Below are 25,400 nucleotides of genomic sequence, written 5' to 3'. Positions count from 1 at the left end.
CCCTCCCTCCCTCTTTCTCTCCCTCTCATTCTTTTCGACAGAAAAGTCCTAGCATCTCTCCTTACATGCTTGCATACACAATTGCCTCTCCTGTGATTTTACTGCCATTGCCCATTTAGCTAGTTATCCAAGTTATGCAGTGTCTACAGAGTGAAGCTGGATCAGGGACCTATACATTTATTTCACTTCAGCACCTCCGCCTACAGGTGTATGAGATGAAAAACTACTTTTTTAAGACATGTGCAGGATTTCTGATATCACAACCCAAGTGCAAGTATTCTTGTCAAACACTGAATTCCTTAGAGACGAGCCTAGAGTTCATTTCACTAGCAATTACCACGCTTCTGAATTTTGATCAGAAAACATCAAAGAGTCTTTTTCTAGCCATTGACCACATATAACAAATTTAAATTGCTTAATTGATCCTTAATCCACTACTTAATAATCCATTAGGTAAACCTGTGGAACTCACTGGTGTGTGGAAAGAGGCATATAATGAGACGATAAAGAAACCGAGAGGGTGGGTGCGTAAACAGAATGGTATATGAGAACGATGGAGTGACTACTAAAAGTTTACAAAAGCTTCCCCAGTCTCAAACAATATTAAACAGGCATATACACAAATACCCTCAAACAACTCTATATCGCCCCCTAGTGAACACACCGATTACAAGGGTCCCACTCAAAAGTCCATTTTCGTGATTCAGCTCACAAAGCTAAAAATCGAGACGCTTTTTAGATAATCAGCTCTAATTCCTTAGTGATAATTTACATTATGTACGGCCTGCAAAAATGTAACATAATAATTTTTTGCACGTCTTTAATGTTTTACAATGTGTAAAACTATATAGTTTAGATTCTATCTCTATCTATACGTACATATGCCATAATGTTCTGTGCATCACTGCCCTTCTGATTGCATTATGAATGCAAGATGTGTGGTTTGTTCTAATGTCAGTGACTGAGGTGAAAACCAATGGTGCATTTATTAGGTGGGAGGGGGAAGACTGACCTATCCCATTATCAGTGATTGAGGTTATTCCTATAGGTAGAGCAAGATTTTTAAAGCTCACTTTCCACACTATGGATTTACTGTCCACTTCTCTACTGTATGGTTTATTACTTTTCAATGTAGATCCAATTCACAATTCAGATTATACTGGCAAGCGACATAGACTGTTTTTGTAAAATCATGCAAAATTCAGGTCCCTTCGCATAATCGCGAAAGAAAATCTGTCTGTCAATTCAGATTCATTTGTAAGTCGCTTTGGATAAAAGCCTCTGATAAATGACTAAATGTTATTGTATTTTCATAAAAAATAATAATTAATCTCAATAATTGTGACTCGCATATAAACTGCCGAGTCGCAATAGATTTGCATACAACAAAATGTAAGAACATCAAACAGTGATGGAAGGAGAACGAGAGAGGAGACGGCCTCTGTACATACATACACATCTCCAGACCCAAATAGATACAGTGAAAGAAACAAGGAATGAGAAGAAACAACTAATAGAAAAAAAGAAATAAAGCACAAGAAAGAAAGAACAGACAAGCTGTAAGAGAACTACAGAGACAGAAGCGAGAGATTGGAAAATGGAGAGAAAAGGGAAGGAAAAGAGAGCAAAAAAGAGCTCCAGTCCCCAGTCTTAATCTGAGCAGGTCTGATCAATAGCCCATTTCCCATTGTTGCCAGAGCTCTTCGATCGCTACACCACCGAATTAACACACCCACTTTAATCTGAGGGGGAGACGGGCCCCGTGGGTTGGGGGTGGGGCTGTTGTTAGGCAGTGGGGTTCAGCCTCATGGTCTGTTTGAGGGGTTGAGGACTTGTTTGGGGGGGGCATGGGTAGCAGCTGTGGAGGCATCCTCAAATGAAATCAAATCTAATTGTTATCACTGTTGGACCTGGTGTTATTACTACCACTGTTTACAATTATCTCTAACTGCATCGCCTTTTCTGGTCTGTTTCTCTCTCCAGCAACAGAGTATAATGCAAACTGGACATTTATAAGCAGTGTGAAAGTATTGGTGTGGTTGTAATCCTAATAGTTCTTTTTAACGGATGCTCCAATACTTAACAACAACATCCTAAATTGTTAAACTGAGATCTGTGCAAGCAACTCAAATTTGGCCCGAAAATTATCATACTCTCTGCTTTTCAATTTGACACTCCTGATACTTGAATGGAAGAAAGTTTGCACGGATAATCAAATCTACACCAAATCATAGGATCACAATCAATTTCACACTTCCTAAATGTCAAAGCAACACTCTTTCAAGTATTGCATTTTGTGATATTTGCTATAATATAGGCCTGAAGCAAGACCACATATCCTTTTTAAACTGTTACAATTCCTTCAATATGCACTCAACACAGCTTAACCTTTCAGTCCAACAGCCCACAAGAGTCTGTTTTTCTCACTCCTCCATGTCGCTCTACGTCATATCAAAGTAATTTTCTCATTTGATAAGGGATTTCATTGAGAGTAATTAGGCATGCTCCGCGAGTGGATGGAGCCGTGTATGGCTAACTTGGGTTAATTTAGCAATGAAATATGGGGTTAAGTGGGAAAATGGCAGGGAGCTGGAGTAGAGTAAGGGAATTGTTGTAATACCCGTTTGAATTTTAAGAAATGAAGGTTAGTTGGAAAAGTCAGTGCACAACCCTCTCTAATCTGCATCAGCACAGGCGATTATTTTAACTATGCTAATTTAACAGAGTCCGTAAATTGAACGATCCGTAAACTGAATGGGTCAAAAAACACTAAATGGTACTTTTTCATAGTTTAAAGACTGCCAACAGGTTTTTTTCGGTTGGGGTTAGGGACTGGGTAGGTTAGGGGAATAGAATATGCAATTTGAATACAGTATAAAAAGCATTGCGCCGTAAACCACATATGCCAACATGTGTGTGTTTTTGTGTGTGTGAGTCTGACACATGAAGGTGTAAATGCTAAGGCTGCATAACAAGTGTATGTACATCTTAATGATAACCTTTGTCAGCCTAATCCCTTAAATCCCTTTTAAAAAGTTGGTGGAATCTATTTCGCATATTAAGTGCTACTGAAATATAAGCAGCATTTCACATTGAATCATACTTGCATTAAATCAGTCCTTCCTTAGCAACTTTAGCATCATTACCAATTTGTATGAACTGATCAGCTGTAAAATTCAACTTAAAAATCCTCACCACCAAACCAGACTGTCACCATTTTAATGCCACTGGACAGGTCATACTTACAGCACCCAGCTGAATAAAATCAGTATCCTGCTTTTTGTTAACGCTTACTTAAACCCTCTGGAAGCCCATAAATGTCTCTCAGAGCCATAAAGAGAATGAGGAATGATGTAGTCATTGACTGTAGGTCCAGTCTGCTGTCATCACTAAAATTAATGGAGGAGAAGGTCATATTCAAGTAAAGCATTTATGAATGTTTTATATTCACTGGAACAGTAATGAGCCTGTTATACCCTCCATAAATTTCAGCTTATAAGCTTAGCAGACAAGCTTGTGCATCTGAGAAGAACTCTGAGACATGTCAAACTACATTTCCTATCATGCCAGTTATGTATGCAGCACCATTCATTAAGATATTATTAGTTGCGTCGTTGCCATTCAGATCACACAGTTTCATGCACTTTGTAGTTATGTTATATTTTTGTGCAGCAGATTTCACAGAAAACACAAACCTTCCACATTACAAAAAACTGAAATGAAGGCCTTACTACCTGATCCTAGTAAGACAGAAAGAGTGTGTGGAAGTGGTTATGGATAAAAGTTTGAGGCAAAGTGTATTAATTGTCTTTAAGAGTTGAATTGTCTAAATAACCACCAACTTAAGGCACAGAAGTTACTGCAGCAATAAATATTTCTGCTTAATACATAGCCTAAGGTTATTTTACAGTAAGGTAGCCTAAATAAGAATAAGTAATGTTTGGACACGAGTCTAACCCAAACATCAAACTTTACAACAAAGGACACCGACCTAAGCAAGTTGTATCATCATCAGCGCATTAAAGCAATCGGTTCGAGAGTACAGGTGTACCGCGCATCACCTTTCAATTCCCCTTCCTTTCTCACCCTTTCCCATAGCGCCGTTAAGCAGCCCGCAGCTATAACACACCGCGCTGTGTAATGTGACACGTTTTTCTAATCATTGTCATGAAAAGTAAACGCAGTCTGCAACGGGGCAAATTCACAAACACCCAACGTGGTAGCATCCTGCCACGCGCTCCCGTTTCCCCGAGTTACCCAAAGGAAAAGTTCAAAGTTATATATTTCCCTAAATGACTCGTTGTTATGATGCAGTGTTTGGACTCACAGTCAGACACACAGTCAAAAAGTAGAGGGCTTTACTCACCTGCCGCCGCGCATTCACATCGACTTAACACTTGGGTTTCCTGGGTCCCGTGGATAGCAATATCTGCAAACCGCAAAAGCGACTGGAAACCGCTAAAAATCAAACTGTGCATTAAGTTGATCTCTCCGAACTATGGTTCACAATTGACCAGAATATTGTGATACTGAAAGTAAAGTCACGACGAGAGATGACAAGACTATAATTATAAACAAACCTAAAGTGGATGACTAAAAGAGATGAGTTTCCTTTTAGGATCGCGAATTCGGTTTCAAAAGAAAACGCCCACCCCGTGGGTCTCCGTAGTCCCTCGCGAGTCCGACTGCAAAGAGCGCTGCTCAAAGTGCGAGAAGAGCGCTAGCTAGTGTACGAGGAGCGAGTGAAGCGCACCGGTGAACAGATGAGGAGAGAGGGGGAGACAGGGGACATGTCAGTGAGGACCAAGATAGGTCAAAGGGGGATGAAAGAGGTAAAGAGTCTGGGGTATATTCCCTAAAGCAAACTGCTCTCTGTTATGATCGGGAGTGTTCGCTACTCTGCACCTGGTCTGGTGCTGCTGACGAGTCAGAAAATTGACCGGCGACTGAGTGCAAAAGTGGAGACCGCCTCAGAAAATATATGTAGACAGTGGGCAGATAGCAGATCGATCGGGTTATAATTTTGTCCAAAGTCGGAGAAAATAAAGTTCACGGAGGAATGAAATTTGAAAACATATGGCGAGTCCCGACGCCCAAATAAGATTCGATCTGTTGGAATAGAGTGTAGATAATATTTGGCTGGACGTTTGATGGAAAATGACGGATTTTTCATTTTGGACAGGTGGGGGTAGGTGGAGGTTAGGGTGAAGGAGGACTGGGTAGATGGGTGAACTCAAGTCAAAGTAGGCTACGTGTTGCTTGGATGGAACGGGCTGCACTGCGCTTAAGCAAGACAACTAAACTTGGTAGGTGAAAGAGGATTTTTTTTAAAACATAGTTTTTACCCCTTGGACCCATTTTCTTGTAGCACAAGTGTCTAAATATCCACTCCACACACACATCACCAGTTCTCTACAATGGGGTGAGAGAGAGAGAAAGAAGAGAGAGAGAAAACAAGAATACCAAATAAATGAGAAATTTTCGTACAGGCACCGCTTCCGTACGTTCCATGCTAGCAATAACAATTAAATATCGACCGCTTTCCTCGGCCGGAGAGAACCTGAGATACTCAGAGACTGCCAAGTACCAAGACCCCGCTCACCCCTCCTCTATTTCTCCATCTCCCCGCACACATAAACGCTCTCTTCTTTCTCCATCCCTCTCTTCTCTCTTTTCAATGTAATCCGTCCTTTTAATCTGCCCAACACATCAACTCATGTTTCTTCTTTAATATTCATATTCATCCATCAATCATTCGGAAATGTTTTCCATTGTTTTCCTCATAACTACAAATATAATCTGTTATAATATCCACATATGACAAATCTGTTAATGTGAAGTGTTAACGACACTAAATCTAAATACTTGCATTTGATGAAGGAGTTCATTCCGCATCCAACATCTGCTCCAGTCCAGAGTTTGGCCACAGATCACAGGCTTAATTGAATAATGGAGGACTGTAATAGGATAGAGTGGACATGCATGATCAATTGAAAGGTTTCCCCTCTCTGTCTGGTGGTATAAGCATCGAAACCTATGACTTAAGCGTCGTGACAACATTACAAAGATGTCCAGTCCAAGGCCTAATATCTGTTTAGTCTATAAATCAAACGCATTTTAAGCAGCTCTTTCAACGTGATGAGGACTTGACTAGTTTGTTCTCCAAAACAGATAAGCATTAGGTATCCATTACATCTTTAAGTTTAGAGAACTACGCTGTAGGCCTACTTATAACCGAATAAAGTCATCTCGGAGCAAATGCCTTACATTGATCGGCGTCGACGGTGAAGTGGTCTATCTGTGGTAGTTCGTGTGAGCGAGACAGGTGCCCTTAAAACAACTTTTCAGTCGAACGCGCAACTATCAAAAGTTTTTCAATCAACGTCATCGCCTTTTCACTTTCCTTATACGTGTTTTTTTCCGCATGACAACTTCGTTGCCGAACTCGATTTCAACCATTTTCACACCTCCAAGCTATTAAACCCCATTTTTTCCCCGAGTGGTGCCCAAGTGGTCTTTTTCTCTGCGTCAGTCTCATCACTATCTTTTCAGTCGCGCTCACCTCCACCTTATCTCGTTTTCTCATCGTTTGTGTTTAATTAGTTCATGAATTAATTATTTACGCCCCAATACCTGCACTATTAAAACACCTTTTTCGCCCTAAAGCCATTTACCCTGTCAGCGGCGGTGGGGCTATTTCCGTAAACGTTGAATAAAACCTTTTCTTTTACCCCATACCTTTTCCACTCTCTTCTGTCTTCCCCTTTTTGCCCCCTACCCATTTCCCCACATCCATATCTGCTCCGTCTATCTTTCTTTTTGCCCCCCTTCGCCCCACACACTCTCTCTTTTTCTCAGTGCCTTGCAGTCGCCTCCGTCGGCTGGTCTCTCTCTCCCCGGCGTTGGAATTATGAAAAATGCGCCCATCGACAGAGCGCCTCAGCTTCGATTAGCCGAGATGGGACATGACAGGCCGCGATCAATACTTATACCGTCCTATAACGTGTCAACTAATGAATCAATCTCGGCTAAATTTTCCATTTTTCAAAAGCCGACGCGAGAGACTGGAATATCCTCTTTTGTAAAGATATTATTATCGATTTCGTCGGCAATTTGACATCGGGGGTAGTTAATTCCACTCTAGAATAAAATTGAAAACACTTGAGATTGAAGTGAGAGAGGTAGAGAGAGAGGGAGGGAGGCAAGGGCAGAACAGTGCGGGAGGGGGAGAGACGGTTGTTGACTTGATAAAAGAGGATGGGAAGAGATAGAAGAGGGAAAAGGGATAGAAGAGATACAGGGGTGCTAAAGGAGAGAAATCTATCTATCTATCTATCTATCTATCTATCTATCTATCTATCTATCTATCTATCTATCTATCTATCTATCTATCTATCTATCTATCTATCTATCTATCTATCTATCTATCTATCTATCTATCTATCTATCTATCTATCTATCTTGCTTTTTTACTTATTGGCCTGTAATATCGGATTGCTTTAAAGGGATAGTTCACCCAAAAATACAATTCTGTCATCATTTACTCATTCTCATGTTGTTACAAACCTGTATAATGTCTTTGTTCTGATAAACACGAAGGAAGATATTTTGATGAATGTTCGTAATCAAACCGTTTATGAGCACCATTCACTTCCATAGTATTATTTTTCCTACTATGGAAGTGAATGGGGCTTACGAACGGTTTGGTTACAAACATTCCTAAATATATCTTCCTTACAATTTATACAGGTTTGTAACAACATGAGAGATTTGGGTGCTTTCACACCTGCCTCATTTAGTTCGGTTGAATTGTACCAGAGTTGGATTGCTCAATTGGTGCGGTTCGTTTGGGAAGGTGAAAATGCAACAATCGAACTCTGGTGCGCACCAAAAATGGGCCAAACAAGCGGACCGAGACCCCTTTAAAGAGGTGGTCTTGGTTAAGCTTTCAAACGAACTCTATAGAGTGGTTCGTTTGTTGTGAGAACACGATCCGAGATCGAACGGACCTAACTGCGAAAGTACTGCACATTTTGGACTAAACCAGCTGCCGTAGTCAGCTGCGCAGTGCATTATCGGATGAGGAAGTGTTTGTTGAAAGTTTCTATTAGCAATATAAGCACAATTAGCACAGGTCCCGGACATACCTGGAGTTGCAAGGAGGTGCGGGCAAAGCCTCAGAAATTTGGTGTCTTCGCCGTTTGTAGTGCATTAAAAAGTTGTTTTCAAGACACAACTGCGATTCATTCTGGAAATGAACGTTTTGTCTAGAGTGCTGTTTACAAACTATGTATAACAACCACAGAGACATAATTACAGCCGTCTGTCCACGGTGGCTGCTGTATTTTCCTTCTTTTTGTTTACTTCCAGGGTTCCGTTGGAATTTCGCGCAGGTTGATTCTGACCAATCGAGAAGCAGTTTAGGAAATACGTTCAAATACATGTGGCCGATGAATAATGTGGATTTTATCATATGACTGAATTTTGGTTTGTGTCAGCTGGTGCGGATAAGAGCAATCAGTGCGGTGTGAAAATGAACCAAAACTGCTAAACAAGCTACAAGTTATCATTTTTTGCTTTGGTCCAGAACAAATGAACCGAACTACAGATGTGAAAACACCCTAAGTAAATGATGACAGAATTTTCATTTTTGGGTGAACTATCCCTTTAATATAGATCCTCTCTGGGGTGCTAGAAAGGGTTTTTGCTGCAATGCCATAGAAGAAGCATTTTTGATCCTCCAAAAAGCTTTTCAGTCAAAGGTTCTTAATTTGTGCAACAGTAAGGTTTATTGGTGTTAAAGGGATAGTTTTATAAAACATTTGTCATCAATTACACCCCCCCCACACACACACACACACATCATGTTGTTCTAAACCTGTATGAGTTTCTTTATTCTGTTGACAACCAACAAAAATATTTTATTAAATAAGGGTAACCACACAGTTAACGATACACTGTCAGAAATAAAGGTACAAAGCTGTACCTTTTCTGTCACTGGGGCTGTACCCTACGTTTTCGTTTGATACCTTTACAGGAATACAAAACAGAATACAATTTTGGGTAGATTACTGTACCTTAAGAACCTACAATGTTAGAAAAAAGTCAAAATATGTATCCTAGCTGTCAGTGGGGCAGCACCCTTAAAAAAGGTAATTGTATTGACCGTTAGGTACAGATATGTAAACATTTAGTACCAATATGTACCTTTGAGATACTCATATGTATTTTTGAGGTACTAATAAGCTCTCTTTGGTCCCAGAATGTACTTCTGAGGTACTAAATTAAAATCCTTAGGTGCAAAGCTGTACTTTTTGAAAGGGTACAGCCCCAGTGACAGAAAAGGTACAGTTTTGTACCTTTATTTCTGAGAGTGTACCCACTGACTTTCAAAGTAGGAAAAAACTTCTTAAGAAACCTTCTTTTGGGTTCAACAAAAAAATTCATAACAAGAGAATGAGTAGTCCTATATGATGTTTTAGGGTGAACTATCTCTTAAAACAATTATTTATAGAACCATACAGCCTGAAAAAAGAACCTTTCAGGAACCTATGTCAGAAATAAAGGTACAAATCTGTACCTTTTCTGTCACTGGGGCTGTACCCTTTCAAAGAGTACAGCTTTCAACCTAAGGATTTCATTTTAGTACCTCATAGGTACATACTGGGACCAAAGAGAGCTTATTAGTACCTCAAAAATACATATATTAGTAACTCAAAGGTACATATTGGTACTAAATGTTTACATATCTGTACCTTATGGTCCATACAATTACCCCACTGACAGGTAGGGTACATATTTTGACTTTTTTTCTAACAATATAGGTCCTTAAGGTACAGTAATGTATTCTGCTTTGTATTGCTGTAAAGGTACCAAGCGGAAACTTAGGGTACAGCCCCAGTGACCGAAAAGGTACAGTTTTGTACCTTTATTTCTGACAGTGTATAATTCAAAGGGTGTCCCTGGAGAACGTAGGTAAATCTGCTTGTTAGGTCATGACGTAAGGAATACTGTTTCCGGGTTCAGCCCTCCATTCATTTCAATAGAGGATATTATTTAAAGAGTAACTAAACCCTAAACCAACTTTTTTTAGTTAATGATCTGTAAGAATGATGGTTTATTAGTGCTGTTCATTGATTTTAGTAAGTTTTTTGACATTTGGATGTAAAGTGTTTCAATACGACAATATATGGTGTAAAAACGTCTGAGTGCTGCCCTCTTCAGGTTGAACGGTGGCTATTGCAGTTGAATTTTCCTATTGGATGGTGGGTCCAAAAAATGACTCGTGACGTAAGCAGGTTCAAGATCACCACGCCCTTGTTACGATCTCACCACACACTTAGTTTCGTCCCCTCTATCTCCTTGGGATCTGCCCACTTTTCTTGCATTTTTCAAATATTGCCAGTGGGTGGAGTCAGGCTCTGACCAGAGGTTTAGTTACGCTTTAAACAGTCATTTATGAGCACTATTTATTCATATTACACATTAAAGCAAAAATTTTATAAACTCACAATGTACACAGCAGTGTGTGTCCTTGAGTCCACGTCTGGTCATCTCGTTTTTTGTTACGAAGATAAAAATAAAGATCTGTTGTTTTTGGTAGTTTTGCATTTGGTATTGGCGTGAATTTTTGTTATTTCCCTATGGCATTCGAGATCTATTGGACCCGGAAGCGCTGCATGACGCCAGACTTAACAAGCAGATAGCACTAGTTTAATAATGCACTTACTGTCATATTTGTGAGGTTATTATGCAATGTTTTTGAAGTAGATTGTTTGTTTAAACTGGAAATAAAAAAAACTACATAGGCAAAAGGTTAGCAAAAGCTACAGTACCTGAATATTGCTACTTTAAAAAGTTTTAGTTCAAGTTTTAAATGAATGGTGTTAAAGAGACACTTTGAGAAAGTGTGCCTGGTAAACAGCAAGTGAAAGGTAGTTATTAACAGTAAAAAATATTGCTCTAACTCAGTAGCACACCTTACACTGGTGATTTTGTGTAGTGCAAATTACAGATCTATGAAATATAGAATGGTGTCAACTTGGACTTGAGTGTAAAAGCGGATTTGTCTGAAAAACAACATTCTAAACACAAGCTAAAAGCATTTGTGTGATGTATCCTAGGGTAAGAAACACCACACAAAAAGAGGAAAGAAAAGAAAGAGCGATTGAGGGATTAAAAGACAGAGAGGACAGAGGAAGGGAAAGAAGAGAGGGGCAGTCAGCATGCGTGTCAGAGTGAAATATAGATGGAGGAGGCCAGTGTGTGTGGGGGTCAGCAAGGTGCAGTGTAACTGTCGACAATCACAGCCTTATTTACCTGTCAAAAACACTATCATCCCACACAGCCCGAGCCAAGCAATTTCTGCTGTCGCTCCCTCCCTCTCCTTTCTCTCTTTCTCTGCCTCCAATTACAAGCTAGAGGGCTATTTCTCTTCAGGACAAAAACACTGCCCACCAGCCCTCCCTCTCTCTTCCGATCACCCTCTTTTTCTCTCCCTCTCTTGCCCCTACTCCCTTAGCCAACAGTTGCAGAGTGGAAATGAACAAGCTGTAAACACACACCACTTAGCACCGTGTATGTGTGCGAGCGCATATCTGTCTGCGTGTTTGTGTGTGTACAAAAGAGGTTTGTGGAGACTAGTACTGGCTAAAATGACAAACGTGATTGCTGAATGACTGACAGCTTTGATGACATTCACCTCTGTTTAAGCATAACACCAGGGCTTCTTTTAATACTTTCCCAAAGAATATTAATATGATAAATACAGAGAGTCCAAGTGGGTACATATCTGGTCTAGCTTTCAATTCATAAACTTAAACCCCAAGTTTATTTTTATCTTTCTTGCACTTATATAGTCTGTAGAATACTTTACACTACAAACAACCGTTTGTGCAACAGTTTTGTGGATGTTGAAGATTCTTTACGGAACCATACAGCCAGGAACCATATGACGGTTTTAAAAAGCTTTATTTTTAAGAGTGTAGGCATCAACAAAAAGAAAACAAGTTGAACAAATTAAAGGTTAAAGAGCCAAAGACTAAAAGGTAGCACAACATAACAGCTGCTAAGAGGCTGAACATCGATGATGCTGCAGCTGAGGGAAAACTGAATGTAACAGCAAGAGAAACTAGTGAAAATAACTATTTATCTTTACTTTATCAATGATTGGTGACTAACACAAGTCTGATTAGTAACCAGAAATACAATAAAAGCCATTAAAATAAGCAACCACATCACAGTTTGTGCAGTTTTTCACATGTGATGACCTTAAAGCTGGCATTGTGGCCTATTCCTAATCTTAAATATCACAACTCAAGTGACAAACAGATCCAGGTTCAGCATTTAGAGTGTTTCTGTGAGTCTATTAACTGAATGAAAGAGTGATGGATAACAAAAGTGGCCATTGCACAGTCTGGCTGATATGCCATGTGATACGCACTGATACAAGGCAGAGACGATATGTGGGTGGCATGTCTTTGTAGTAAACTGTCACACAGTCAGAGTGAGCACACGTATACACAATTGCTAGTTCACGTGCTCAGTCAGTCAGTCTGACTGATACCAGTCTAAACTGATGGTTCAGTTAATGAGTGCCTGACATGAGCGGGGAAAAATGCTGGGTTGTTTTAACCCATGGTTAAGGCCAAACGTTGGGATTTATATACTATAAAATTTTTAGGGTTATTTTCAACCCAGCGTTGGGTCAAAAAGAGATGAACCCAACCTGGTAACCTAATGTTGGGTCATATATAAACATTTTCTAGGTTCATTTAACCCAATGGCTGGGTTTGTCCCTTTTGACCAAATGCTGGGTTGAAAATGCATAGTTTTTTTTTCAACCCATGTTTTTTTTTAGGTTAATTTAACATAATGATTTGTACTGTACGTTGAAACAACCCAGCAATTTTAAGAGTAACACATTATGTCATAACACATTACGTAAACAAAACCAAAATGTGTTAACTGGAGCTGTACGCATAGGCCTTTATTTTTTAATGTTGGCATACTAGAGTGTAAAAATGTATTTATTTAAACAGTGTTATAGAAAAATATTAAATCATCCTGTTCTCATGCTTCCTATAACTTAGCACAAATTAGCATATTTATCAAAAAGCTGGACAAAACATTTTTACATAATGCAAAAAAAATGTGTGACCACAGCTTACAGGCCTGCATTAAATGTCCACAATAACATTTCCAGCTAATGCATGTGTCTTTAAGTGTAATTAACTTTATAGGATGTCTGTCATTTCAGGATGCTGAATATACCTCTATCTTCACTTATAAAGGTTTGTTTCCCATTAAGTTCAACAGAATCACATGCATTAGATAATCACATGCTCTTCTCAAATCACGACAGAGTGTAAGCATCTCACATACAACTACATTAGTTAAAATGATTACATGATGTATTCATAATACAATTAAATCTACATATATAATCAGCCTTGATCTGTTTACATTGTCTTCTCCCCTACAGCTAAACACCAATCTGCACTTTATCACTGGCACTCTAACACATGCCCTGCATGTGAATGTATATTTTTATTAGGGGTCAAGCCCAGAATGGGCAAAGACCCCCATTTTATCTATTAGTTTTCGTATTATTATTCTTCCCTTTTCTTTTTCTTCCGCCATTGCTATGGCAGCCCATAGCAGCATACATAGGAAAGTTATGAAATTTGGCACACTGATAAAGGACTGTCCAAAAAGTCTTCACAGCACATTTGGAGTCATTATCTCTAACCCGCTAGCGCCACCAAAAGTCCAAATTGCACTTTTTTGCAAATTAAAACACTAAATTCCGTAAGTCCTAAAAAAATTTCCGCCATTTTGAATTATTTGTAAAGCCTACTTTTGCGAACTCATCCTAGAGCTTTTGCCCTGATTGCCACGAAAATCGGTATGCCGCATCTAGAGACACTCAATGCAAAAAGTTATTAAAAGAATTTTGATAAACCAATCCGTTGTCGTATAGCACATCAACAAATTTTACGTAGAGTGTAAAAAACAGATTTTAGTCTGTATCTTCGGCAATCTTATGCCTATTGACATGACACTTGGTAGTTGTGATGTCAGTCAGGAACTGAGTGTGAATGCATCATTTCGTCGCAGTGCCACCTAGTGGTCAGACTTATGCTTTACATACCTATAACTTTGGCTCCGATCGACGTATTTTCACGCCGAGTCCAACGATACCAAACATGCCAGGTTTCGCCTTACGGTTAGCCCTGTGCAGCAAAACAGCACTTAAAAAACACGCGTGAATATCTCCGCGAGCGTAATTCCTATCGACTCGAAAACTAGAAAAAAGAAAATTACATTACCTTCTGAACAAAAAATTATATTGCCGTTATATTTACATTTTCAACAGAAATGGCCGAAAACTGCAAAACACGAAAAATTATATTTAAATTTTGTGTTTTTTACACATAAACGGTTATAACTTTACAACGAAAAGAGATTTTTTCACCAGATTTGATACTCTGATGTACAACCACAGTCTAGCCAGCCCTATGGTCATAAAACTGTTTCTTTACTAAACTAAAGTATATAGTCATGAAACTAGCTAGATGTAACACAGTCATGACCTGAGGTTGCATGCACAATTTTGTCATTGTGCCACCTAGTGGTTTTGAGATAGAAAATATGGTATTTTGCCTAAAACTACTCCAACAGTACATCTTAAACCTTGAGTCATCATGGATTATTCCTTTCATGGCTTGGAGTATAATCATTGGTGGTTGCCAATTAACTCCCAAGCAACCAATTAGAATACCTTATCAACTGTTTTTGCAAGAGCTATATCTGTGCATCAGAACATTGTAGAGGCAAGGGGGTGGGCTCTCTTGACTCATTAACACCACTGCAACATTTTGTGAGCTGAGTATTGCCACTGCAAGCACCACTCACATTTCCTTCAGTGTTCTAGTTGTCAATGCTCCTCGAGAAGAGAGGGAAAGATTTCACTGAATGAGAACACAGCTTTTTTGCTGATAACTGTTATAATATTTTGTCTGAAATCAAGAGATTTTCATAGGTTCTTTAAACTGCTCATCCGAACTCAACTTTACTTTCTTCGGTGCCCTTTTTGGATTGACCCCGGCAATTGCTGCTTGCAACTATATTTTTAGTTGTCATTGTTTTACTTCCCCTCTCATTTTATTAAATGCAAATTACTAAACAAACTTCTCCTTGGCAGTTTACTATTAAAAATAAAAGCACTTTTCTTAATTGCTTTTTTTGTTTAAATTAAAAAAAAATTAAACTGATAAATGTTGGGGAAATTAATAAATTAACAAAGCTAGTAACATTTGGTGCAAAAGTGTGTATTCAGAGACGACCAAAAGGTACGAATGTTACTTTCAAGCATGCAAGGGTCATTGTGATCATGCTTAAAAGGAAAAAACACTATTTTTCAATATTTAAATATGTTCTAACCTCAACCTAGACACATTAATACATAGCTATCTTTTATCAACATGCATTTAATCTTTGTATAGCATCGTGAATGTGTTAGCATTTAGCCTAGCCCCATTCATTCCTTAGGATCCAAACAAGGATGAATTTAGAAGCCACCAAACACTTCCATGTTTTCCCTATTTAAAGATGAAAAATGTTTACAGAGTCTGTTGATAAAGAACTTGACAAGCCTGCACAAAGCTCCTTCAAACACCTGTGGTAGAAGTTGAAACCCTGACCACGAGCAAGACCCCCAAAATGCCTGACTTCACTGATACTTTTATCCCTATAGCAGTTAATCTTTTCTAAGGCAAAGCCCTCTAGAAAAATAGAAAAAGTAACAGCAAAAAAAGACAGGAATTAATACTTTGTCATGGTTTTGAAAGTAAACAAGAACAAGTTCTCGTGGTTATCAATGCCATACCCCCAGTTGATTTTGGGCGATAGGGCATGGTTTGATGTCAGTAAAGCTTTGTTTTTGGTGAAGTTACAAGAAAAGCCAAATCCATTCATTAGAAGCAATTGTCCACATACGTTCGTCTATATTTTATTTGCTGAATATGGTGACAAATTAAGGGCTGCTCCTTTTTTGCTGCGTAAAACATCCACATTCTGAGAATCAAGAACAATATTCCATCAACATGCTCTGTTGCTACTGTGTTGAGCATTTGTTTGTATCGCATTTTTATTATGATGTCACGGCAGTAGAGGTGACGCAAGTGTAATGATAAGTCTACAATCCCACCCCCTCCAAGCCCCACTAAACTCCAATGGAAAAGCAAACCAAAGTAAAGCAAGGCACCGCACATGGTACCGCACGAGGCCGTACTATCCAATGGAAAATCGTCAAATATGTTGAGATCAAATATGTGATATCTACAAGTGACAGTTGATAAAAGACAGTGTCAAAAATAAATAAAACCGATACAAATAGAAGGCTGGATACAAGCAAAAACTCACTGAAAAGCTGGAGAATCAAAATTTACTGACCAGTGAAGTGGTGAAACCGAAACACCTCTGGAGAGGAAAGCACCAGGGAGATTGCTTTGACAAATTTTGTGAGTCGCTTCGATGTGGAACCCATATCACGGCTACCAATCCCAAGAACTGCCACCATCTTCTGTTACTGGGCTGTCAGCTTCTTTAACAGTGTGAATCCACTATGAGATTTATGAGAACAGATGTGTACCTGACAAAAAGCATTATGTGAGATAACAAATTATGATATCAACAGTGAGGAGGAACTCAATTTCCCATAAAGAAATAGTACAATGTAATACAAATAAAATAATATGGCACTAAATCATAGATATTGCAGATTACATAGCTGTTGGAGGGGATTTTCATATAAAACATCATGTTGTTACAGCATAAACTACTATTATTATACAAAAGCTGTCACCGAGGCAGAACTTTTTTCAAAAAGTATAACTTTATACGTAAAGAAAGCATATTACTATAGGGATGTGTATAGGCAAGAATCTCACGACTTGATACATGCGCCGGTAGAGTGGTTGCGATGCAATGTGATGACGAGATACATTGCAAAACGGTAATGCAATATTGGGGTATTTTAGGAATATTTCAATATAATAGGATATAATTTTATGAAAGCTGTCTTTGGGAACACACCATCATATAAAAACCTTAGCAAAAAAAATGTGGTGTGCCCCTTTAGGGTCACCGTTTAAGTTCAGAGATACGATGAATGCTATCTAGTGATCGGGATGTAAACTCCAAACTAAACAATCTGAATCTTGAACCATATTTTTTATTAAAAAAGTATATATTGCTTTTTTTTAAAGAATTGATAACTTAATGCTAACTAAAATAACACGATACTCGTATCAATATTTCCTTACACACGTATTACTACCTTACAAGGTACATATTGGCACCAAATCTATATCTGTACTTTACACTTTGTGTTTATATTTTTTCACATCTGTGTAATCATTCAAGTTTTATCAGCAGTAAGACATCTGATTTTTATTTTGGTTTAAAAAATGATTTGCTGGCAGGTGCGACAGTGGTTTTTGAACAGTCAACATTAAGTAACTTAATAAATTAAGGTAGTATAAAGGGTCTTCGCAACAATTGAACTATTTTAAAACTATTTTTCAATTTGAACTATACTGAACACCTATTTTTGGTTCCCCCAAACATCATTTTGGTCAAAATTTCTTAAAAGAATCACTACATTTTTACATTTTATAGTTTTTTTTTCAATTCAATTTTATTTATATAGCGCTTTTCACAATTGTTAATTGTTTCGAAGCAGCTTTACATTAATAGATGTAGGAAAAGCATAGAAAAGTGAGCGTAGTAATAATGTAACGTATACAATAAAGTAGTAGTTAAGCCAAAGGTGGCGGACTCTCCAGGGGATGGAAAAACCCCTAGGAGAAAAACCCTCCTGGTTAGTCCAGGGGGAAAACTCCTAGGAGGAGGAAAAACCCTTGAGAGAGATACATATATATTTATATATATAAATACTATCGGGGTATAGTGTTTATAATCCTTTTGTACTAATAGAAAGGTCAACAAAACATTTTAGGAACCTTTATTTTTAAGAGTGAATGTGCATGCAGAATCACACAAACAATGTTTGAACCTATTCATATGCACCTTTGTGACGGAATAATAATCTATGTTGAAACTAAAAGTATCCAAATCACATAAATAAACGGAGTAGTGTTTGGTCAATGTGTAGCCCACATGAGACACATCCACGGCCCACCCTTTCTCCTCAACTAATATGACTAGAGTCTTCATCTTATGTTAGTGTGAATCACTCTAAACATGTTTATCAAACATGCTGTTCAATTTTGTAGGTATAAAACGTTTTGCGGAGAGAAAAACACTTTTGCACCTTCAATGTAAAGAGGTAAAAAGAGTGAAATGAAAAAGAGAGGCGAGAGAGCGAAAAAGAATTTAAGAAAATAAGATGGGGTGGGAGCAGAGGAGAGTGATGGTGGATTGAGTGTGTGTTAATGCGCTGTGCTGTGGATTAGTACAGGCGGCCCAGGCAGCTGAGCAGAACCAGCCAGCCCTCACAAACCAATCAGGCCTTCATTAGGCTAGGCGGGGGGGATCGATGCTCAGCCCACATCAATTAAACAGGGCCCAAACCATACACACTCTTTAACACACCCACGTAACTATCCTTCACTTGTGCATCCTTATGCACTTTAAGTGTTCAAAGTCATTAATATGCTTATCCACTCGTAGATTGGCAAAAATATCTAGGCCCTCAATTTAAAACACTTCATTTTATTAGACTGGATAAAATGATTTAGTCAATCAGATGCTGTTTCCCTGTGCCAGTAAAATTCTTTAAACACATACACAAATTCCTATACACTTAGAAAAAGGGCAAGAAAGAGATCTTCACACCAAAGCCATAAAAAACTGTTTTTGCTTATCAAAAGAACCTCTTGAATTTGAAAGGGTTCCCATAGCCAAGTTAAAAAGGAAATCTGAAAGGTTCTTTGAGGAACCAAAAAAATGGCATTGCTGCAAAGAACCCTTTCTTGCATCTTCATTAATAAGAGTGTTCATATTCCACACATTCATACTCTACAAAGCCCCTTAAAAATTTAATATTGACCAGCAGTCTAGTTTCTATTTCACCCACAGCAAGTCAAAGTTTCAACATCTGATGCTAAAGGAAGGTACAACCAGTTGGCAAACAATTCACAGAGCCTTCTGCAAGGCCTTCATGCTACGCACAGAATGCCCTCTAGTGTACACACCATGGTCTGTTAAAGGCAATTATTGAAGCTTAAGACACATGGGACGTGAACAAAACCTGCAGAAAACTACTTGTAAGCGCGTGCGTCCTGTCTGAAGTTACTCTTGCTCACATAAACTCGGGCAACATCAATAACAGCCGATTACATCCACGCGCGCACACAGAAAGTCTTGAACACACAATTACACGCGCTACGGACAACCTTTTATTAACACTCAATTACACACGCGCATAAATCACCAACGAAGCGCGCACCGCACCGTGACCACAGGAGCGCGCATGGGTCGTTAGCCCTTCGCGAGAACCAGGCCTAGAGAGAGAGAGAGAGTGTGTGTGTGTGTGTGTGTGTGTGTGTGTGTGTGTGTGTGTGTGTGTGTGTGTGTGTGTGTGTGTGTGCGTGCGTGCGTGTGTGTGTGTGTGTGTGTGCGTGCGTGAGTGAGAGAGAGAGAGAAAGAGACTCAAAATAAACGTGTCTGTGTTAGACGATTACCGGGCCGCGCTTCCTGCACCGCCATATCACCTGCGTTCAAGTAGCATTGACACGTCAGTCTGCGGCAGCTAACGCGTTGTGACAGCGCTTAGATTATAATATCTGGCCCGTATTACTGGGTATTAGCGCTATTACTGCACCCCGCCCTCTCTTTGCGCGATCAGGTGGACCATTTTGGAAATGGAGAAAAAGAAATGAAGATACCAATAAAAATGCATGGCAAGGGGGGAACAAGGAACAGTCATTAATGGGTTATTTTACAACCGAGTACTAGTCTTAAAAATAAATATTAAGTTACTAAATATACAGTTTTTAAAAGAAACTTTACCATGTCATGAATAACTTAAAATAAGCCCTAATCCAAACCTCATGGCAGTAATGTCGCCTGATCCTATTAAATAGATGATTAAGCTTTAGTGGAAAGCGATAAGCAAGTTCTATTAGGAGCAAAGGCGTTTATCTAAATGAATTTATGTATTTTAAAGGATGTGCGTTATTATACAGACTGGGGTGCAATTTTCCTAAAATGTTCCACTCACAAATGATGAAGGGTGGAATCAACCCCCAAGAAGATGATTTACTGTTTGTACACCGACACGCTCGACTCGCTATTGCTTTTCAAAAACCCTCATTTATTAAACAAAGAATACACTTATATATCTTGGCCTTGTTGTTTTAATTAGGGGAATTAATAAGTAAGAATAAATTAATATTGCCGAGCAACTTCAATACTGTGGCTTTTCGAGTGAGGATATATTTGCAGAGCGTAATTAACGTTTAACGATTAATTATGATTAGCGCACGGATTTGCGGTAATGGCCTCTCTGTGCGCTCCCAATAAACCTCAATGTGTTTATTCTCACACAAGGGTGTATATTCATCTTTGTCTGTGGGTGTGATCATCTGAACCCCAATCTACATATCCAGCAATGAGTGAGTGGGCTCACTTACATCTCCATTTGTGTTTGAGGCCTAGGCCTATTTGTTCTGCTCACTGTGGATGGTTGTTCCCTTTGTCTATTCATCAGCAGTCCATTAGCAGAGTGCCGTTTGAACGGCTTGGTGCACACAGACGTCATGATTAAAGAAGCATTAATTCTTTTTGGATGTCTTTATTCGGAGTATGAGAGTGTGGGGGTGGTTTCTTGTCACCCCAGCAGGGTAATATACTATAGTGTGGATGGGAGGCATCCATCAATCGAGGAACTATGATATCCACAATCGAAAGCTGATGCCATGGGGCACTAGGAGTCTATGGGTGCCAGTTGTCTCCAAGGCAACCCTGACAGATTCTTGACAGGTGGAATGATGACATCATGACCATCTCCTTTTGGCAAGACGCGAAGGCTACATCCAAGGCAAAAACTCCAAATGAGGTAAATGTTCCGCCTCGAACCCAAAACCGCCAAGGTCTGGTATAGTGGCCATTTACCAAGAATATTGGCAACACCTGAAGATGGCTGTAGTTACTTTTGAGACATTCATACAAAGAGGTTGGGCAGTTTTCCCATTTTTTCCTGCCTCTCTCGCTCACTCACAATGTTCATTGCCCAGAAAAATAATTTCTTGGTCATTTCAACCCTTTTGTGAGCTGCAATCAATTTCTCTTCTTTTCACGATGGTTTGAGAGTGTGCGTACAGGAGTTTGACCTTCTCTAAAAGATCTATCAATTCATCCATCCTGCAATCTGTCTATTTATGTTGTGATCGCTCTGCTTTTTCGTGTTCGTTGATGTGAGAGCATCCATAGGCTCATCTGGTCGTCAATCCGTCATCTAGTGTGGCATTCTGCAATTATCCAGCTACAAAATGAGAAAAAAGATCAGGTGATGGCGGAAAAGAAGGTTGTTATTCGGGTAAATGCATATAATAGATTTATCCACCACATATAAAAGTCATATATGAACTGAAGATTCTGGATGAGTGCCTGGATGAATTCTTTTTATGTCTGATTTTTTGAAAACTTTTCATCTGTCTATTGATTTATAAACTGCAGTGAATATATAGCATTTGGTAGAATATGGACATTATTAAGCATTATAAAATATGGATAATACAAACAACATTAACATAGGTGTTATTTAAATTGAAATGATTCAGGAGAGTAGAAAGAAGAAAATAAAATAACTGAAAGAGATAAATGACAAACAAACAAACAGTTCTGCAGCATAGGCAGCATTTATTGGAACAATAATAATATAACATGTAACTCATTTTCTTTTTATTTAATAATAAAAAAGTGATATTGCAACAAAGGAGTCAGAATGCAGCAAGAACTTTCAGGATACATAAACCAAAAAGATGACAAAAGATAAAGGTCAGATCTTCCAAGCTTTCTCTCTCTCTCTCTCTCGCTTTCTTTCGTTTTCTTCCATTCATTCATTCTTCTGGCTTTAACAACATACTTCATATCAATACACGGAGGCCTCTTCCATTTCTCCTTCATCTTCACAAGCATCACTCTTGTCTTTAACCGTCTGGCCCTTCATTCTCATTGCTCGCTCCGGTCCACCCGCTTTCCCCTTCACTTATTCCCTATCTGTCCCCTACAACACACACACGCACTGTCCCTTCCAATCTCCCTCTTCCTTTCGCTCTGCCTCTCCCTCACTCACAGGACAATATTATATATTCCAGTCCGTTCTTTGCATGATTTGGGAAGTAGATGAAGCCATATCCCGACTCCCCCTCAGCCTCTCCCTCCCTCCCGCTTCTCGCCTTGTTGTTTAATGTTTCAATTTGGAGGAAGCAAACATTCAATCAGACAGATTAACTGTTTAATGCATGTCATCAGTCAAACTGTCTACAAGAGGGGGACCCTTTGCCCCCCCATCCACACACACACATACACCCCAACACCCTCACTCTGATGCTCTGCCCTTCTCACTCCCAGGATTTCTGTGGCCCATGCAGACACTGTCTACTCTAATATAAATACACACATTCAGAGAGCTACTCGACAACGTGGCGTAGACACGCATAGCTCTTTTGCTGCTATTCTCACATACATATAAATTCAGAGTAAAAACTAACCACCAGGTCGGCTATCGCACCTTCACATGCAAAGGGCAATGCAACCACTCAAATGCAATATAGAGAAGGAGTAAAATAAAGGTTTACGTGCAATGGAGTGTCGTTTATAAAAGTGACATTGAAAAAACTCATAAAATATGGTGGTGTGTGATTAAGAATTCATCAGATTTGTCACATTCAGTGTTTACTGAGAACCAAACAACAATTGATGCATATTAATCACGCATAAATTCATTTTTAGCCTAACAACAGCAGGTTGCACATGCAAACACATTTTAACAGTCTGTATCTCTTTAGCGTTTACATATGGACTCATGAAATACACACAGAGCACAGGCCAGTGGATAGGGAAATCAAAGTGACAAGGAGGCAGAAAGAGGAGGGAGTGAGAGATTAAAGGAAATGAAAAGAGTAAAAGGAAAAGAGGGAGAGAAGGAATGAGAGGTAGAGCGTGGAGAAGGTGGAGGGGACTGTAAAACAGGCGCAGATAGAGTTGCGTACCATAGTAGTGATATATCATGTATAAAACACTTAGCAAAGCGCATATATACAATTATTAAGTATTATGAATCCTTTATGAATAATCACAAGTCTAAAGAATAAACGTTGTGTGATATATCGCTGCATTTTTCAGCTTAAACTGATATATATGTGTTTGTAAATACGTATATCATGGCAAATACCTCGCTCTCCTTCTCTCCCTCTCTGTCTTCATTCTCATCTACCACGCATCTGTTTCCCCCCACTTTGGTGTCTGCTTGATGACCACAGCTCTAAGGGTGTCTAAACCAGGTAAGTATTGACAGCGAGCTCAAGTGACTTGCAGTCCAACAGTCAATATGCAGACAGAGACAGGGTCCAAAGGTCAATGACAAAAGGAGAGAGAAAAAAGGGTGAGAGAGAGGCAAAAAGAATGGATATTCTGCATTTTGTGTGATTACTGTTATTTCATACTAAACAGTTTCCAAACCGAATGGCTTGCCTTGATTAAAGCGTTTCAAGTAGCTGAGAACGTGATGCTGGAAAAGAAAATGGATGTCGAGGGTCAGAGGTGCAGTCAGAGGGCACTGGTCTTTACTGGATGTTTCATCATATTTTTTTATAAACATGAAATGGGTTTACATGCTTGAAAATGTTGGAAATTGATCAATGTTCCTGTATTATTATTATAAGGCAAATAATATATGCTAGCTTGTTGCTTTCCTTTTCAAGATAATACTGGGTCACGCATACAACATCTAATAGAAACAAGTTACATAAGCAGTGTGCTTAGAGTAGGCACGCACACTGTATTGACACTGAAGGAGTGTCAGTACCTATTGAATGCCAGCAGTAAATGAACACCCCACCCCTCTTTCTCTTTCTGTCCATCTCTCTCACTCCCTCTCTATCGGCTATCAGTCTCTTTTCCTCTAATCATTTCCTTCCTTCTGGCTTTCTTTCTAATCCAATTACCTTTCATTCATCTCTTCCTTCTTTCTCTCTCATTCTCAGTCACTTCATCCTTATAATCTTACTCTTTGTTTGTATTACTTTCACACCATGGAGTATTGGTTTCCTTTACTTTACCTGATTCGCTTCTTGTTTCGTTTCTTGACAAGCACACTGTGTGAATTCCCTTTTCCCCTCTAGATCCCTCTGCATTCTTCATCTCCTGCCCCACATGCCCTATCTATCCATCCATCCATCCATCCAGGAATACAGTTTAAAATTACCTACTTTTTAATGTAAAGGTAATTAAACTAATTATCACTAGGTGAAGGTGTAGCCTACTAAACGTCCAGTCCAGATTTTCACGGGGCAGATCTTAAACAAGTTAGAAAAAAAGAAAAGTTTTAAAAGTACTTAAAAATGGAAAAGGGGAAGGGAAAAGAAAAAGTGTTAAGACTCGGATTTACCATAGAAGGATCGCGGCACTTTGCCAGGAAATAAAAAGGGAACAGGAAAAAAAACATGTCTTTTCTTGCCTTCTGTTCGTTCTTTTAAAAAAATGTGGGAGCGAGAATGAAAATAAATAAAGTGGTTCACATTCACGGTAACGACCTTTCTGGCTGACAAACACCTTTCCCCTCAAAATTTGTGAATTCAGCTTCCTGCCCCGTGCGCAGAGCTGTGCTAGAAACAGATGGTTGCCGGAATTGTCCTCAAGCTAAGTTCTCAAAGTGTTTGCCACAAATGTGTCTGATGCATTTTCTGATAGAAACAACCAAGAATTGCCGCATGTGTGTAATAAAGATAATATTGAATTTTTACCTGTGTCGCATTTTAGCCAAATGAAGATGCAAAGCAAATATTTTAGCAAAGGACATGCAGATTTGAAAAAAAACCTTAAGTCTTAAAGTAAATCACTCAGTCAAATAGCCACATTACATGGAAATGACATGTATTATTGATAAAAATTGAATAAAATAAATTAATTAAATAAAAGTGAGAAGGTTTGGTTAAACGAAGATAAAGCCAAAGTTCCGCTGTCCGTGGTGCTGAAATTACCGCGCTACACGCCGGACCCAATGTAAGCCAGTTAATGTCTCTGATATTGAGTTATATCATCTTATTTGCTCACATATTCGAAATATTGATGCATTTCGACACATTTTTAAATTAATGTGTGTCATGTCAAAGGTCAACGTTTGATATGCGAGATGATATACAGGGCAG

At 39.0% G+C, this 25,400-nt stretch overlaps 1 protein-coding gene across 3 annotated transcripts in view; it reads right to left on the bottom strand.

The window, feature by feature from the left end:
• The window catches only part of erfl1 (Ets2 repressor factor like 1), a 70,070-nt gene that overhangs the window by 32,227 nt on the left and 12,443 nt on the right, over nucleotides 1–25,400 (bottom strand). The window contains exons 1-2 of one of the 3 annotated variants that reach the window (XM_073811600.1): nucleotides 23,426–24,202; nucleotides 20,661–21,511 (exon numbers count right to left, since the gene is read on the bottom strand). The gene's annotated coding sequence lies outside the window, so the exon portion shown is untranslated. Of the gene's footprint in view, nucleotides 1–4,366; nucleotides 4,446–20,660; nucleotides 21,512–23,425; nucleotides 24,203–25,400 lie in introns of those variants that run through there. The other 2 variants (XM_073811599.1, XM_065260747.2) reach the window with 2 other exon arrangements.

The sequence above is a fragment of the Paramisgurnus dabryanus genome, chromosome 13 (genome assembly GCF_030506205.2).
Source record: "Paramisgurnus dabryanus chromosome 13, PD_genome_1.1, whole genome shotgun sequence".
Classification (NCBI taxonomy): domain Eukaryota; kingdom Metazoa; phylum Chordata; class Actinopteri; order Cypriniformes; family Cobitidae; genus Paramisgurnus; species Paramisgurnus dabryanus.
Note: the sequence above shows the minus strand (reverse complement) of the source record. Positions and strands in the feature narration are given on the sequence as shown.